The sequence below is a fragment of the Manis javanica genome, chromosome 4 (assembly GCF_040802235.1).
Source record: "Manis javanica isolate MJ-LG chromosome 4, MJ_LKY, whole genome shotgun sequence".
In the NCBI taxonomy this organism is placed as follows: domain Eukaryota; kingdom Metazoa; phylum Chordata; class Mammalia; order Pholidota; family Manidae; genus Manis; species Manis javanica.
Window position 1 is genome coordinate 24,643,036 of NC_133159.1, and position 16,604 is coordinate 24,659,639.

Here is a 16,604-nt window from a genome sequence, read left to right on the forward strand (position 1 = left end):
TTCCCAATAGTTACAGACTTTCTAATAAGATCAGTGGTGACATTAATGAATATGATTTTTCATATTGTACAATGAAATGTGTCAACATTTGGAAGATCTATATAACTCAGTGAACCAATATTTTCCAAGTGTTACAAAATTATATGTGGATAAAGGATGCATTCAAAGTGCAAGATAGACCATTGCATTTTAATTTAATGAAAGGTTAATTGGTATGGTTTGATTCTACACTGAAACTACATTTTACAAAACTGTCATTTGTTAAGTTTTGGTATGGTATCAAAGAGGAATATCTACAATTATTTGAAAAAGCTTTGAAAATATCCCTCCTTTTTCCAATTATATATCTGTGTGAGACTTCATGTACTTTAACCAAAGCAACATATCTCAACAGATTGAATAAAGAAGCAGATATGGGAATCTAGCTGTCTGTTGTTAAACCAGACATTAAAAAGATTTGCAAAAAATATCAATATCATTCTTCTCCCTAATTTTTTGATTTGGAAAATGTAGTAATTTTTCATTGAAAAGGGTGTTACTTATGTTAACATTAATGGATTTATTATTTTTACTTTTAAATACATAAATGCTTTTTTAAGTATTAATTTTAATTTCTAATATGGAAAATATCAATAATATAACTCATATACACAAAAGCTCTCTCAGGTTTTCTATTTTTCAGAGTGTAAAGGGCTCCTGGGACCAAAAAGTTTGAGAAACAATGCTGTAGATAAACAATAAAGTTAATCAGCCCCTAATAACCTTGGTGTGTTGGTGGAGGGAACACAAGATGTTATATTGGAAAACTTTTTGGGAATTCGTGACAATTTGAAAAAACATTTTCTTTTTTCTAGTTTATTGTAAGAATAGAGTATATAATACATATAACATAAAAAAATATTAACTATGGCATTGGTAAGGCTTTTGTTCAACAGTAGGCTATTAGCAGTTAAGTTTTTGGGGAGTCAAAAGTTATGCACAGATTTTCAACTGCACAAGATCAGCACCCCTAATCCCTGTGTTGTTCAAGGGCCAACTGTAATTATACATAAGCAACCCCATTTGGAAAAGGAGAGAGGGAAAACAACACCCAATGGTCCATGTGTATATTGCATCCTGCAGGTCAAGAACAACAAGGATTCCCTGCTTTGCCTGAGTGAGGCCAGACTGGCTGCTATGCCATGTTGGGGGGTTTCCCCTATCTGTTATAACTCTGTGGCCACAATCTTGGATTTTGAGGATATTCTGCTGGTATTGTTTAGAGCCAAGACATTGCCTTAGAGGCTGATCAATTGCAGGCTTCTATGTGCCAAGATTGGGATTTTCTCTTGGCAAAAGTACTCCCTTAAAAAGGATGTGTAAGTTTTCTGACTATTCACATTTGGATAACTCCATGGGCTAAAAACCAAATCAGAAAAATTGTGAATTATGGTCCTTGAATTGGACCTTGATCTTGGCATGCCAGGGAAGAGTCTTTTTTAACAAGAGGACCTCCCAATCCTTCGCTCAGGGCTTCCATCTTCAGCTCTGCCTTGGAGCAATTGTGAGAAGCAGGCATAGGGGGAAAGAAGAGCTGGCTACCCTTGGCCACTGGACTGCATCTCAGTGGAAGGCTCTTTACTTAGGGTAATGTCCTCTTAGTAGGGACAGGTAGGAAGGGTTGGGAGCAACTGTGTTTCCTGCCTCTCTGTCTTCGTTCCCATTTGGTTTAGCATTGACATAAAGAGATGAATGTTTTCAGTCCTGTAAAGCAAGTGACCAACAGACTGTGTCAGCTTTGATTGTTGGCTAGAGGCAGGCTCTCTTAGCAAAACTGTAGGCACACAAGCTCAGGGGCCAGGCTGCCTGGATTCAGGTCATAACTCTAGCCCTGTCTAGCTTTGGGACTTTAAGCAATATTCTGTACCCCCTTTTGAGAGATGAAAGATGACAGCATAAGAGGTGAGACAGAGGCTTCCTCCTAAAACCGCATATAATAAGAAAATATAATGAATACAACTAATCCTGAAAGAGCAACAGGAAAGAGGACTGCGCCAGACTGCATATACCTGGAGAAACAGAACAGGGTAACATACCAAAGCTGTGGCCTGGTGGGACCCAAGCCCTTCCCCCACCCCAGCTCACTGGCTGGAGGAAGAGAAACGGAGCAGGGAGGGAGTGGAAGGCCTGGGACTGCTGAACACATAGCTCCAGAGATAAGCTCTGGGAGCACAAACCTACATTTCATGGTGCTTTCATGATACTCTCATGATTGGGGGATTGGAAAGCTAAGACAGGCAGAATGCCTGGAGAGACTGAGATTCCAGCTACTTGTAGGAAGCAGGGATCCATATCTGGCTGCTCTGGGACAAAAGAAAGGCAGGCAATCTGAGAGACTTCCTAACAAGGAAGCTCTTAGCAAGAGGGCTGCTAAAGGGGCAAGGATTGCACAAAGCTTACTGCTCAGGAGAAAGGACAGGTAGACAAAATTGTCCAGGTGCACTCTGCCCAGCAGGTTGGGAGTTTTCATGATTTCCAGGTGCTCCAGCTCCCTGGCTGGCTACACAGCTCCAAGGACCCCCTCCACGATAGGCAGCCTACTGCGCCTTTCTCCCGGCCAGTCCCATCTGGCTCACAAACCGGGAAACCCTACCCTGGAGTTAGGCCAGCCAGAGGGAAGATCTGTCTATAGCAACTACAAATGCAAAGCATAGAGGCTTATACCTGTGTGCTTGGCCCACTGGTTCAGGCAGTGGAGACAGGCATAGAGGCCAGGAAGCAGGAAACAGCTCTTTCCTCCCTGCAGGCACCAATACCACTCAACTGCAACCCCCGACATTGCTTCAGGGGCTGAGCAGCTCCAGAGAGTAGAGCTTCTGGACACTAGAGGGCGCCATATACAAATATGAAACACCAAAGGACCCAGGTTCAGAGTAAAATTAATGTAACTCCTGAGAAAGATGACATGGACCTCATGACTCTTCCTGAAAGGGAATTCAAAATAAAAATCATTAACATGCTAATGGAGATATGGAAAGATATTCAAGAACTCAGGAATGAATTCCAGTCAGAAATCCAATCATTGAAGAGCACAATAGAGGGCACTAAAGCAGATTAGATATGGTGGAGGAGACGATAAATGAAATAGAAATTAGAGAAGAGGAATACAAAGAAGCTGAGGCACAGAGAGAAAAAACGATCTCTAAGAATGAAAGAATATTGAGAGAACTATGTGACCAATCCAAATGGAACAATATTCACATTATAGGGGTACCAGAAGAAGAAGAGAGAGAGAAAGGGATAGAAAGTATCTTTGAGGAGGTAATTGCTGAAAACTTCCTCAAGCTGGGGAAGGAGATAGTCTCTCAGGCCATGGAGATCCACAGATCTCCCAACACAAGGGACACAAGGAAGACAACACCAAGACATATAGTAATTCAAATGGCAAAGATCAAGGATAAGGACAGACTATTAAAAGCAGCTAGAGGGAGAAATCAGATCACATACAAAGGAAAGCCCATCAGGCTAACATTAGACTTCTCAGCAGAAACCTTACAGGCCAGAAGGGAGTGGCATGATGTATTTAATGCCATGAAGCAGAACGGCCTGGAACCAAGATTACTTTATCCAGCAAGATTTTATTTAAATTTGAAGGAGGGATTAAACAATTTCCAGATAAGCAAAAGCTGAGAGAATTTACCTCCCACAAACTATCTCTACAGTCTATTTTGGATGGACTGCTATAAATGGAAGTATTTCTAAGGTTTAATAGCTGTCACCAGAGGTAATAAAACCACAGTAAAGAAAGTAGAACAGCTAATTACTAAGCAAATGCAAAATTAAATTAACTATCCCCAAAATCAATCAAGGGATAGACAAAGAGTACGGAATATGATACCTAATATATAAAGAAGAGAGGAGGAAGAAAAAGGAGAAGAAAAAGAAAAGAACCTTCAGATTGTGTTTGTAATAGCATATTAAGTGAGTTAAGTTAGACTCTTAGATAGTAAGGAAGTCAACCTTGAACCTCTGGTAACCATGAATCTAAAGTCTGCAATGGCGATAAGTACATGCCTATCAATAATCACCCTAAATGTAAATGGACTGAAGGCACCAATCAAAAGACACAGAGTCACTGAATGGATAAAAAAAGAAGACCCATCTATATGCTGTACATACACAGACTAAAAGTGAAGGGATGGAAAAAGATATTTCATGCAACTAATAGAGAGAAAAAAGAAGGATTGCAGTACTTGTATCAGACAAAATAGACTTCAAAACAAAGAAAGTCACAAGAGACAAAGAAGGACATTACATAATGATAAAGGGGTCAATCCAACAAGAAGATATAACCATTATAAATATCTATGCGCCCAACACAGGAGCACCTACATATGTGAAACAAATACTAACTGAATTAAAAGGGGAAATAGAATGCAATGCATTCATTCTAGGAGACTTCAACACTCCACTCACTCTGAAGGACAGATCAACCAGACAGAAAATAAGTAAGGACACAGAGGTACTGAACAACACATTAGAACAAATGGACCTAACAGACATCTACAGAATTCTACCCCCAAAAGCAGCAGAATACACATTCTTTTCAAATGCACATGGGACATTCTCAAGAATAGATCATATACTAGGCCACAAAAAGAGCCTCAGTAAATTCAAAAAGATTGAAATTGTACCAACCAGTTTTTCACACCACAAAGGTATGAAACTAGAAATAAATTATGCAAAGTAAATGAAAAATTCCACAAACACATGGAGGCTTCACAACATGCTCCTAAATAACCAATGGATCAATGACCAAATCAAAACAGAGATCAAGCAATATATGGAGACAAATGACAATAATAATTCAACACCGCAAAACCTGTGGGATGCAGTAAAGGCCATGCTAAGAACAACAAATGAGGCCCAAAGTCAGTTGAAGGAGGGACATAATAAAGATTAGAGCATAAATAAATAAAATCGAGAAGAATAAAACAATAGAAAGAATTAATGAAAGCAAGAGCTGGTTCTTTGAGAAAATAAACAAAATAGATAAACCCCGAGCCAGACTTATCAAGAAAAAAAAAGAGTCTACACATAAACAGAATCAGAAATGAGAAAGGAAAGATCACTACGGACACCACAGAAATACAAAGAATTAGTAGAGAATACTATGAAAAATTATATGCTAACAAACTGGACAACCTAGAAGAAATGGACAACTTTCTAGAAAAATATAACCTTTCAAGGCTGACCAAGGAAGATACGGAATATCTGAACAGACCAATTACCAGCAACAAAATTGAACTGGTAATCAAAAACCTACCTAAGAATAAAACGCCTGGATGGTTTCACCGCTGGATTTTATCAAACATTTAGTGAAGACCTAATACCCATTCTCCCTAAAGTTTTCCAAAAAACAGAAGAGGAGGGAATACTTCCAAATACATTCTATGAGGCCAGCATTACTCTAATACCAAAACCAGACAAAGACACCACAAAAAAAGAAAATTACAGACCAATATCTCTGATGAACATAGCTGCAAAAATACTCAACAAAATATTAGCAAACCGAATTCAAAAATACATCAAAAAGATCATCCATCATGATCAAGTAGGATTTATTCCAGGGATGCAAGGATGGTACAACATTTGAAAATCCATCAACATTATCCACCACATCAACAAAAAGAAGGACAAAAACCACATGATCTTCTCCATAGATGCTGAAAAAGCATTTGACAAAATTTAACATCCATTCATGATAAAAACTCTCAACAAAATGGGTATAGAAGGCAAGTACCTCAACATAATAAAGGCCATATATGACAAGCCCACAGCCAACAATATACTTAACAGCGAGAAGCTGAAAGCTTTTCTTTTAAGATCAGGAACAAGACAGGGATGCCCATTTTCCCCACTTCTGTTCAACATAGTACTGGAGGTCCTAGCCACGGCAGACAACACAAAGAAATAAAAAGCATCCAGACTGGCAAGGAAGAAGTTAAACTGTCCTTGTCTGCAGATGATATGATATTGTATATAAAAAACCCTAAAGAATCCACTCCAAAACTATTAGATCTAATATCTGAATTCAGCAAAGTTGCAGGATACAAAATTAATACACAGAAATCTGTGGCATTCATATACACTAATAATGAACTAGGAGAGAGAAATCAGGAAAACAATTCCATTCACAGTTGCATAAAGAGAATAAAATACCTAGGAATAAACCTAACCAAGGAAGTGAAAGACCTATACTCTGAACACTACAAGACACTCATGAGAGAAATTAAAGAAGATACCAATAAATGGAAACGCATCCCGTGCTCATGGATAGGAAGAATTAATATTGTCAAAATGGCCATCCTGCCTAAAGCAATCTATAGATTCAATGCAATTCCTATCAAAATACCAACAGCATTCTTCAACAAACTAGAGAAAATCATCCTAAAATTCATATGGAACCACAAAAGACCTCGAATAGCCAAAGCAATCCTGAGAAGGAAGAATAAAGCTGGGTAGATTATGCTCCCCAACTTCAAGCTCTACTACAAAGCCACAGTAATCAAGACAATTTGGTACTGGTACAAGAACAAACCCATAGACCAATGGAACAGACTAGAGAGACCCGATATAAACCCAACCATATATGATAAAGGAGCCATGGACATGCAATGGGGAAATGACAGCCTCTTCAACAGCTGGTGTTGGCAAAACTGCACAGCTACATGCAAGAGAATGAAACTGGATTATTGTTTAACCCCATACACAAAAGTAAACTCGAAATGGATTAAAGACTTGAATGTAAGTCATGAAACCATAAAACTCTTAGAAGACAACATAGGCAAACATCTCCTGAATATAAGCATGAGCAACTTCTTCCTGAACGCATCTCCTCGAGAAAGGGAAACAAAAGCAAAAATGAACTCATGGGACTACATCAAACTAAAAAGTTTCTGTACAGCAAAGGATACCATCAACAGAACAAAAATGCATCCTACAGTATGGGAGAATATATTTGTAAATGAGATATCTGATAAGGGGTTAACATCCAAAATATATAAAGAATTTACACACCTCAACACCTAAAAAGCAAATAACCCGATTAACAAATGGGCAGAGGATATGAAGAGACAGTTCTCCAAAGAAGAAATTCAGATGGCCAACAGACACATGAAACGATGCTCCACATCACTAACCATCAGGGAAATGCAAATTAAAACCACAATGAGATATCACCTCACACCAGTAAGGATGGCCAGCATCAAAAAGACTATGAACAACAAATGCTGGCGAGGATGCGGAGAAAAGGGAACCCTCCTACACTGCTGGTGGGAATGTAAGCTAGTTCAAGCATTGTGGAAAGCAATAGGGAGGTTCTTAAAAAACTAAAAATAGAAATACCATTTGACCTGGGAATCCCACTCCTTGGAATTTACCCAAAGAATACAGCTTCTCAGATTCAAAAAGGCATATGCACCTCTATGTTTTATTGCAGCACTTTTTACAATAGCCAAGATATGGAAGCAACCTATGTGTCCATCAGTAGGTGAATGGATAAAGAAGAAGTGGTACATATACACAATGGAATACTATTCAGCCATAAGAAAAACAAATCCTACCATTTGCAACAACATGGATGGAGCTAGAGGACATTATGCTCAGTGAAATAAGCCAGGGCAAGAAAAACAAATACCAAATCATCTCCCTCATTTGTGAAGTATAACAATGAAGCAAAACTGAAGGAACAAAATGGCAGCAGACTCAGAGACTCCTCTGAGACACTCTTCTCCACTATGTTGATCCCAGTCATTTCTGTCCCATGCCGTGGAAGATCCATGCTTCGTTACTCCTTCCCAGCTTGGGAGCCTCAGGAGAATGAACTAGTGGTTACCAAAGGGGAGGGATGTGGGAGGGTGAGTGGGGAGGGAGGGAGAAGGCAATTGAGGGGTATTGTGTTTAGTACACATGGTGTGGGGGGTCACGAGGAGAACAGTGTTGCACAGAGAAGACACATAGTGAATCTGTGGCATCTTGCTGCACTGATGGACAGCGACTGCATTGGGGTATGGGTGGGGACTTAATATGGGTAAATGTAGTAACCGCATTGTTTTTTCATGTGAAATCTTCGTAAGAGTGTATATCAATCATACCTTAATAAAAAATTTTAAAAAAATTCTGTACCTCAGTTCTAAGATGTAAAATGGAGGTTAACAGTACCCTTCTTGGGTTATTGTGATATTACATGGATTAATATGTGTAAAGCACTTAGACTCTGGCACATGATGAGTGCCTGAGAAATGTTAAGCTTTTATTATCCATTATTCTCTGTGCAAAATTTGTCTCTCTTTTGTGAACTGAAGGCTGGGAAAATAACCAACACATATGACCTCCTGACATATTGCTACCAAGTCCCCAAGCTCCCAAGTACATTACATAATGGTCTGAGCTGCATGCAGCTGCATGGCAGGGGATGTGGAGTTCACAGTCTGGGATGGGGAATCCTTACCATTCTGTAACCCCACTTTAACCCAGCCAGTTCCACGTGTTAGGGATCATCACTGGCAACACCCCACTGCCCGTATTAACTTATTCTGCAGTCAAAATTTCTTCAGTTACAGGTGACCAAATCCTAGCAGAAGTGGGTTTTGGGTAAAAAGGAAGAAGGAACTTGTTGGATTACGCTGTCAGCAAGTTCAGGGGCTTCGGGATGGTTAGATACCAGCATTAAAATGATGTCATCAGAGTGTTTAGACGGTGTCTCTGTCTCTTGTTCTCCATTTCTCAGCACTCTTCTCCACTATGTTGATCCCAGTCATTTCTGTCCCATGCCGTGGAAGATCCATGCTTCGTTACTCCTTCCCAGCTTGGGAGCCTCAGGAGAAAGCAGCCTCTACTCCCCTGCAATTCCAGAAAACCTTGGAATTGTCTTTAATTTCTCCACATCTAGCTGTGTCCTTTAGTCTTGTAACATTCCAGAGCAAAGTCACATGTAGCCTCCGAGGACTAAAACTGCACAGCCAGGGAGGGGAGGAAAGGATTGATATTGATCAACCATCTGTTCTGTAGTAGGCATTTTACATCTTCTCATAGGAAGATTATCCCGCTTTGGGAAGGAAACTGAATCTCACGGTCATCTCCATCTCCTTGCAACTGGCAGACACAATCCCTTCTTGGCTCTACAGCCAGCCCCCGCTGTGTGCCCTTGATTCCATCCTGCTACCCTTCTACAGATAAAGCGGCATCAAATACTGTATAACAACTGTACTTAAAAAAAAAAAAGCACCAACAAATAGCTTTCTCTCCCTATTTTCCTGAGCCTCCAAACATCCTTAAGACTTGCCTACTAAAAAAACCCTCCTCCCCTTCTTGAGAGAGCATTGTCTACCATCTCTACTGCCTCACCTTTTGCTCACACCTCAACTAAATAAAATCAGTTTTCTATTGTTGCTGTTTTCTGAAATTGCTCTCTCTGAAGTTACCAGTCACTTTCCACGTGACAAATCCAGCCCTCAGGCCATTTGATTGATGTCACATGTCAGGTTTCTTTCCTGAAATTCTCAGCCCACTTGGCTTCCATTATTTTCTTCATTCTTGGTTCTCCTTCTCCCTCTTCTGGATGCTACTTTTCCTGCACTCATTGGTTAAAGGTTTATGGAAGGCAAAGCCAATTTCCCTTTCACTCACATCTATGGTTTCAAGTTCCCTTTTTTCATTGGTGGTTTCCCATCACCATGGCCTGGGTCTGTCTCTCGGTGTCAATTTCGACACCCCAGCCCAGAGCCTGAACAGAGCAGCTGCCCGTGTATAGTGAGCAATGAATGAATTTCCCCAAAGGCAGGTGCCTAAAAAAAGCAGTATTGAGATCTGGAATGATATCCCAAGCCAGTCACAAAGGCAGATCCCCAGAAGTCAAGTTAAGCGGCATCACTAATGCAGATTAAGAGGAGGGGCAGTGATGCTGGACTTGCTGGATCCTTCTGATGACATCTCAGGCCTCAGCATTCAGCCACACAGAGCCCACAGGCTTCTCTCATTGCCCTCCACTCACAAAGCCTTTGCCCTCCTATCTGCATGTGAGACTGCCACGTCAGAGTGGAAAGAGCATGATTTTTGGAACTCCAGATCTGAGCCTATGGCCTGATCCTTTTGTGACCTTGTTATGCTCTCCAGAATCAGTGGCCATGTTCTGGCATGTTCATGAGCTTCCTGAGGTGTGCAAGGAAGAGCCGTGATTGGATGACTTTCAGTAGTGGGGGCCAGGGTAAGGACTCAGAGGAAGTTAGGTTGTCAGGGAAGCCATCTTGGCAGCCCAAGCAGATCCCTGGAGAATGGAAAAAGGATCTGGCAGCATGCTCTGGGTGTGCTCCTGGCACTTACGTCTCCCATGCCAGATAGTCTCACACAGGCAGTTGACCTTCCTCACACCTAGGTTGCTCCCAGTGGCATTTGGCTTGGGTCCGATCCTGTGTCCATTCAGTTGCAGTTAAGGTTGGCAGGGCCGGCCTGGGCAGATGACCTAGATCACCATGATTTCATGAAGCAAGATCAGGTTCTCTGGCCTTGGGAGAAATCCAAGGGAGGAGAAAGCACTCAGCTTCATGGTTTCTGTGTCTTCCCCATTGTGTCCCGATTTCCTTCCGTCATTTGATAAAGGCAAGGGTTGGACCAGTTGATCTTCAAAGTTACCTCCAAATCAGAGTTTCCAGGAATTTTTTATTATTGTAGTGTGGCTGCACATCAGCTCTAGCAAAATGATATGTCATATCCCTGCTGTAAGGTTTCAAGTTGTGCTTATCAGGCAGGGATCAGTCACAGGAAACAGAAACCCCTCAAACTATCATACAGGAAATCAGATTCTTTAAAATAATAGTTGGTAACCACAATGTTGCACATGTGAAACCTTCATAAGGTTGCATATCAATGATTATAAAACCTTAATAAAAATATAAGAGTTAGAAGGGCTGGAGGAATGGATAGGCTCTGGATGAACCTCCAGGAATGACTCCCAGAAGACCCCAGAATAGCTACTAATCTGGCAGAATCACGAAGGTGAGTAGTCAGAAGGCCACTACTGGAATTCTTGCCCTGAACAACAAACACATCAAGTGAAAAGACAATCCACAGAATGGGAGAATGAATTTGCAAAGCACATCTGTTAAGGGATTTGTAGCCAGAATATATAAAGAAGTCTTATAATTCAACAATAAAATAGACAATGCAATTTTGAAATGAGCAAATGATTTGAATAGTTATTACTTCAAAGAAGATAGGTGAATTGCCAAGGAGTACATGAAAATAAGATGCTCAACATAATTAGTTGTTAGGGAAATGCAAGTCAAAGCTACAATGAGATTCCATTTCATGCACATTAAGATGGCTGTAATGAAAAAGACAGATGATAACAAGTGTTGATGAGGATGTGGAGAAATTAGAATACTTGTGTATTGCTGGTAGGTATAATGGAAAGGCCTCTGTGGAAAGAGGATGGTGGTTCCCCACAAAATTAAACAGAATTTCCATATTCCAGCAATTCTACTTCTGGGTATATACCCTCAAAGAATTGAAAGCAGGGACTTGAACACACATCTGTACACCAATATTCATAGCAGCATTATTCACAATAGCCAAAAAGTGGTAACAGCTTAAATTCTCTCAACTGATGAATGAATAAACAAAATGTTGTATAACTCTATAATGTGCAATGGAATATTATTCAGCCATAAAAAGGATTGAAGTACTGATATATACTACTTCATGGATGGTCCTTGAAAACCTTTTGTGAAGTGAAAGAAGTCATACACAAAAGGCTACATAATGTATGATTCCACTGATACAGAATGTCCAGAATAGGCAAATTCATAGGGAAATAGATTAGTAGTTGCTAGGGCTGGGGGGGGGGACAGAATTGGGGACCAACTGCTAAAAGGTTTCTTTGGGGGTGATGGAAATGTTCTGGAATTAAATAATGGTGATAGTTGCAGGACTTTGTGAATATTTAAAACATCTACTGAGTTGTACAGTTTAAAATGGCAAATGTTAGGTTATATGAGTTATAACTAAATTAAAAAAATAGGATGGTTAAGAAACACGCACACTACTGTGACTGCAGTCTAAGAATCAGAAAGCCCCCTCTGCCGCCACCACTACTGTTCACCCATCTGAGGCTAGTGACTGACTGTGGGATGCTGCTGAAGAGGAGCCCCAGCTTGCCACAAACATGCAGCAACCACCACACAGCTGGGAGATGGCCTTGCCTTTACTTTCTCCTCCCAACTCATACATAAATAGATGTAATTTATAGACTCTAATGTTATCTGCCAGGGATTCTGGGAACTATGGTATTTAACTTTGCAGCTTTGGCAATATGAGGAAGGATTGGAATGGATGCTCACAGCCAATTCACCATGTCTACACTGATTCACACTTCGAGCTTTTAGGGATCTAAACACTCTCCCTAAAAGGAGATATCCCAAGTCCCATTAGTCATGTATCCATCTCAGGGTGATGTTCATTCTAGTTCAGTCACAATTCTGTCTCAGCAACATGTATTCTAAGGATGAAATGATCAAGTTATCAATAGTAACACTCCTTAAAATACTAGGGAAAATGTAGGAGGTGGAGAAGACATGGGTTGATATACATAAATGTATACCCAATAGAGCAAGGAAAAAATATGAAATGCTAATATAGTCCTCATTCCTCAGCTTTTCATGAATTATTGAGACCCATACATTTATTTCTCCATTACTCATTCTAAGTTCCTTTCCCCCCAGCCAGTACCTCAGATGGATGAGGTTCTTCGTCTGCTGTAGCAGCCCAGATCTTTATTCCTAAAGGAACTGACCCCTCAATAGCCTAGCCTTTTACAACTTTGTCTCCTGAATATGTAGCCCCGAAGAGTCCTTGGGTTCCAGACATACCCCTTCCTGCCCCACTGAGCAGCAGCGAACCTATCTCCCTTTGATAATCAAGATCAGTCACTCCACCTAACACAAGCGACTCTTTTTAGACTATTGGTTCAGTGAATGAAGCACCCAAATTGGCCAGAAAACTTCCAGTTTAATGAACTCGTTGTGTGCTCTGGTTGAAGTATTTCTCCCCTGGGTATTGAGGCTTCTTAACTAACAAGGCCCAAAGCAACAGGGAGAAGAAGCAAAACTCTTGTGAATGAGTCATGTATATATTGCTCACCATTTCAGGACATATACCTCAACTGTCACAAGATGTCTTCCAGTAATCCTACAAATGAGTCTTTAGTAAGCCATTTGACGATTTCGTAAGGCCAGCTGCTTTGGGATGATCACGTGGGTTTTGGCCCATTGCTCCACTTGATGAGCAGCAGTGCTGTTGTGTGGAATGCTAGCTGAGGAGGAAGGCATTTTATAGGCTCATGAATAATAACAATGATAGTGATGATTATGATGATAAATGAAATGATTCTAGCCAGTACATACAGTACTTACTACGGGCCAGTTTTATGCATTCATTTATTCTCACAGTCCCAAATGAAGAAACTGAGAGGTTAAATAACTTGTCCAAGGTCATAAACTACTTAAATGATGGAGTTAGAATTCCTATCCAGGCATTCTGTCTCTGGATTCTATCCTCTTAACCCCTATGCTTCTCAAAGTGAACATATAATCAAATTTAGAGTAACTGGTTGGAGGGGGGATGTCTTTGGTTTTATAATAATAAGGTCTTCCTCATTTTAAGTTTATTCTTTGTGAATATTTTAGGCTTACCATGCATGCAAACAATCCATACCTTGACTGGGTGTCTTTTCTAGGAGGACAAAGCTCTGTGTTCTCTGTGACAGAAAGGATCTGATCTGCTGCTCAGTGCCCAGCTGGTCCCCCCAGAGCACAGAGCAGGGCTCAGGCATAAGCCAACATCCGCTTCTCAAAAGAATAGCTATTGCCAAAAATAGCATGGCTTGACTCCAAAATCTTGTGGCCCTGTGCTGTGATTCTCTTATGGAAGTTTGCCAGTGTGTATACAGTGCCCTTTGCCAAGGGACTTTGTACACCACTGGATCTGCTAGGTCATAAAACTCAACGTGCTTACATGGCAGCCTGCCCCAGCTGGTTACCATTCTCTTTCCCTGAGCCCATCAAAGCTGGTAGCCTTATGAGTTACTTGCTAAACAGGTCTGTGCAGCCTAACCAAATGTGGCATGTTACCTCCAAAATCAAGAGATCTAATGTTTGGGGTTTTTCTTGGTTGGGGGTAGGGGGTCAGGGGTATATAGGGCAACAGCTCGCCTTTCACATTAGATAACCTGCCATGCTCCAGACTTCTGCTCTGGATCCCTAAAAACTTCTTGGGGATGGAAATACCTTAATTTACACAGGGATTACCTCCCACCCTCTAGAACACATGTATTTTAACAAGACGTTTAGATCTAGACACCTGCTACTTCTCATTAGCTCTAAACACATGTCAGCATATGTTGAGTGCTGTTCTGGGAAATGTGAGATGATTAAAGTGCCTACAGATTAGATTTCAACAGAACTGGAGATGTGCTATAAGCAGATGTAGCACAGTGAGAGGGTCTGTTGACCCTGACAGGTGAAAGTAATCTGCTTTTGATGTTTTCGATTTTTTTGGGCTAGAGAAAAACACCATATTCCAGGTCAACTGTTGCGTGGCTGCAGGTGCTGGAGCAGGTGTTGATTTGCTTCATAAAAAGATTACATCTGAAATAACAACTACAAGTCAAGTCCTGAGCAAGGCCAAAAAATACTTGAATGTGGATAAGACAGAGATGAGCACTTCTGTGCTTCTCCGTCTTTGATGGCGGCGGTAATATCTGTCAGGTCCTAGAGATGCACTATTGTCTTAGATATGATTCTGTTGGGGAAGCACAGTTCCGGGGCTTTCCTTTGCCCTTCTTACCACAATAGCTTTCATTCTATGGGTCACTGTGAAGATTCTGCCAGTTGCCAAGTACATCTATCACAACTGTGCCTGGAGGAACTGGGAAATAACTACAGGATGGGTGTGAGATAGACCCAGGACAGAATTCCTTTTAAATTACTTGACCCCCATGCATCAGTTTGCTAGGGTTGCTGTAACAAAGTAATACAACCTGGATGGCTTAAACTACACAAATTTATGGTCCCACAGTTCTAGAGGCTGGCAATTCAAGAACAAGGTGTTAGCAGGATTGGCTCCTTCCGAGGGCTCCGAGGGAGAACCTGTTCCAGGCCTGTTCCCCAGCTTCTGGCGGTTTGCTGGCAATCCCGGGCATCCCTTGGCTCCTGCTGCAGCATCCTGATCTCCCCTTCATCATCACATGGCATCCTCCCTGTATTTGTGGCTGTGTCCACATTTCCTCCTTCTATATGGCACCAATCATATTGGATTAAGGGCCCACCCTGCTCCATTATGACCTCATCTTAATTTAATGATGTCTGCAACAACTCTATTCCCCAAAAAGGTCACATTCTGGGTATTGGGGGTTAGGACTCCAACAACATATGAACTTTGGAGGCCACAATTCCACCCATAGTACCCCATAAACCTCTATTTTAACTAGTAGACCACAAAGACCTTTTAGATCCCTTGGGATTACTGCTGGTTTGTGCCAGTTTCTAAGTATTCTTTAAAGGCCTAGGTATTTCCATTTCCCTAACCACAGGAACATAGGTAAATGGCTTAAGATTCCTTTGGGGAAGACTGAAATTCAGTTATGATGATCTTGTTGGGTGTTTCCTCCAGGGTACCTAGCATCTCTTCATCCAAGGGCCTCTGGTCTGAGAATTCAGTGAGTGTCTGTAACTCTCTATTTTGGTGACTCAAAAAGCAGGCCATGCTTTGCCAAGCCTGGAGCTTTGCTTTCTATTATACATACCAAGTAGGACTTTAGTAGATTTATTTTATTACCCCAGCTCTGTTGCCTTGATATTGCCCTTGGTCCCTGCCACTCCAGGACCCCGGAACTCCAGGATCCCTACTGCTATTAGGGATTCCATTTCAATGACAGCATCTCTTTGCTTCATTCCCAGATTATGGAAGAAATACACTACAGCACTTTTCAAGATAAGGTGTTCCCCCTATCTATGAACTTTCCAATTCCTTGGTGAAAGGAATATCCTTTGAGCAAATTTGGAGGGCAAAATTAGGTCATATGTATGATAAATCTGCAACAATATTTCTATCTTCCTGTTTTTTTATTCATCCTCTAATGCTATACTAACAGTGTTCCAATTTCTTTCGAGTGTAGACCACTATAAGGTCCAGCTTTCATCCAACCAACCTGCCAAGAGCTAGTTTTAGCTGCTAAATCCAATATACTGAACCCAGAATTTCTAAAATGCCCACATTAATAAACTCAACCCAAATGGAAATAACATTCCTTTCTTCCTGGACTAATGCCCTTAGAATCCAATCTTAGCACATTCCCCAAGTTTCTACTAATTCAAATAAGCAAAATTTTACAATTCTTCTGTGGCCTTCTCTCAGATCAGACTTTGTTTGCCTCCAGAAGCATTCTGGGATCTGACACTAGTTAGCCTCTGGTGGCAGAAATAGGTAGTTGGTGGTACATGAGAAGTACTGGCATTCCCTTTCAAGGCAATGATGTCAGCTCTCAAAGGAAGACAAGACTAGCCATATCT